The following is a 2,805-nucleotide window of genomic DNA, read 5'->3' as shown; positions in this document are numbered from 1 at the left end:
GTTATTAGTTGGCCTGATTTCAACATTGTTGTGTCTCAAGGAATAGAAAGGCCAGAGAGAAAGAAAGACAGAGAGTAGTACATCAATGGAGCAATCAGAACACACCAGAATATTTTTTGATTATGGGTGTGGTTTGTGGCACCTCAAAACAAGTACAATAAGAACGTTGAAGATCACTGATCATAGATCATCATAACATACAATAATAATGAAAAAACTTGAAATATTGTGAAAATTACCAAAATGTGACACAGAGACATGCAGTCAGCAAATGCTGCTGGGAAAATAGCGTCGATAGATTTGCTGGACACAGGATTGCCACACACCTTTAATCTGTAAAAAGGCAGTATCTGTAAAGCTCAGCAAAGCAAAAGCACAATAAAAAGAGGCCTGCCTGTACTGTTGCATTAAACAGAAATCAGTTACTTCATAGTTTTGTTTTGCAGATTAAGGCACCAGAGCTGGATCTTATTGTCTGATGAAATCCTTTTCAGGTTTTATTCTACAGCTTTCAAGTTCTTCAGCAACTTTCTTTTTAACTGAAAATATTTTCTTAATTGAAGCAATCCACCATGTTGAAGAAAACTTGTAAGCACTGTTAGTACTTGTCAGGAGTAAATGGGACTCTGGAGAGTTCTATGAAATAGGAAACATTTGAACAGAGTATCATCTTTCTTTCAGCTGTTTGTATAGATGCAATTTCTGCAATTCTATACCTCACAGCTCTAATTCCTCTTCATCTGTGTCTCAGGCTTCCATCAATAATCCTTCTGCTGAAACACATTTGACAAGAGAGGTAGAGTGGATACCCTTGCAATATCTTCTGAATGTCACTCAAGAGTGATTTGTAATCGAGATCATAAATTTTAGGAAGAAAAATGTAAAACTAAGTTGGGGGTTCAATCTGTATGAATCTGGATTGGATAAGGGTATGGTTAGTAGCATTTTATAAAAATCATTTTTTGATTAGACAGTGGAGATTTTGTAAAACATTAAAAAAATCAGTGGATATTATGGATATATATTTTAAAATATAAACCACTCTTGCAATGTACCTTAATAAATGAATGAATTGGATGTTTTCGGGATCCAGTTATATTCACCTTACACATTGTGATTTCTAATACATCTTCTCATCCTAGAAAGTCTATAGAACAGTTGTTATCCTATCTCGTAACATTTATATTGAAAAAAGGACCTAGTATGTTTGTATGTGTTAGGTAAGAGACTGAATTTTTGCTGCCCTTCTGAAATTCAGGAGAAATATATGCTATTGCTTACAATAATATTTCATTAAAAAACTGAGTAAGAAAAAATGAGATACTCTGTTTGGATAGTGGAAAATGTTATATTAATTTTATTGATTTGGATCTTTCTGTTTATTAGGTGAAGCTATTAAAATGGTTCTAATTGTTCTTGAACAAAATTTTGAAAATTAAATATGAAAGTCATGTAGTGTATTTTTCTCTTAATTTGTTCAAGAGCACTATACCCATATTAACTTTTCATTATTTGTTTATATAATAGCATTATATGATAGAACTTCAGGGGAAAAGTACTATATTTAGGTATATTTATCCTGTACTATTTTTCTCTCAAATCTAGTATATTATGTGTTCTGCATATGTTTAGTTACAAAATGAAAGAACATTGTGTATTAAGCATTTAGAAAAAGGAAGGATGAATTTAAAATAACCTTTGTCTAAACATATGAATTCATACTGTTCATGGGGTTCTCAAGGCAGGAATACTGCTGTGGTTTGCCATTCCCTTCTCCAGTGGTCCACGTTTTGTCAGAACTCCCCACCATGACCTGTCCGTCTTGGGTGGCCCCACATGGCATGGCTCATAGTTTCACTGAGTTAGACAAGGCTGTGGTCCACGTGATCAGACTGGTTAGTTTTCTGTGATTGTGGTTTTCAGTCTGTCTGCCCTATGATGGATAAGGATAAGAGGCTTATGAAAGCTTCCTGATGGGAGAGACTGACTGAGGGTGATACTGGGTCTTGTTCTGCTGGGTGGGGCTGTGGTCAGTAAATCTTTAATCAAATTTGCTGTTGATGGCTGGAGCTGTGTCCCCTCCCTGCTGTTTATCTGGGGCCAAACTATGATGGAGGTAATGAAGATAATGGTGACCTCATGCAAAAGATCCCAGGCATGTACTGCTACAGTCCGGGCCCCCAACCCTGCAGCAGGCCACCCCCGACCCATGCCCTCGCTGGAAACTCCCGGACACCCACCGGCAAGTCCAGGACAATCTCCTGTGGAGTCACTGTTCCTTTCTCCTGGGTGCTGGTGCACAAGGTTCTGTTGTGCCCTCCAAGAGACTATTTCCCAGTCCTGTGTAAGTTCTGGCAGCTCTATGGTAGGGTCAAGGGCAACCTCCTCCCAGAGTACTTATGCCATACCCACACCCAGAGCCCCTGTCCTTGCGGCAGACCACCTGTACCACCACAGGAGACACTCAAACACAGTTCTGTCTCAGTCTCTGTGGGGTCCCTGGGTCCTGGTGCCCACAGGGTTTGTTTGAGCCCTCTGAGCATCTCTGGCAGGAATGGGATTTGATTCTAAATGTGGATTTGTGCCTCCTACCACCTTGCTGGGGCTTCTCCTTTGCCCTTGGTCATGGAGTATCTCCTCACAGCTGCTCCAGTACTACCATCTTACTGGGATTTCTCTTACCTTGGACATGGGGTATCTATTCAGGGCTGCTCCAGTGAAATGCAGGTACCACTCCTGACCTTGGACTTGGGAAATCTCCTCTTGGCAGCTCCAGTACTGTGCAACGGTTGCTTGCTGCTCCAG

Source organism: Oryx dammah, unplaced genomic scaffold (assembly GCF_014754425.2).
Source record: "Oryx dammah isolate SB20612 unplaced genomic scaffold, SCBI_Odam_1.1 HiC_scaffold_1, whole genome shotgun sequence".
Classification (NCBI taxonomy): Eukaryota; Metazoa; Chordata; class Mammalia; order Artiodactyla; family Bovidae; genus Oryx; species Oryx dammah.
The sequence above is the reverse complement of the archived record's forward strand: the minus strand, read 5'-3'. Positions refer to the sequence as shown.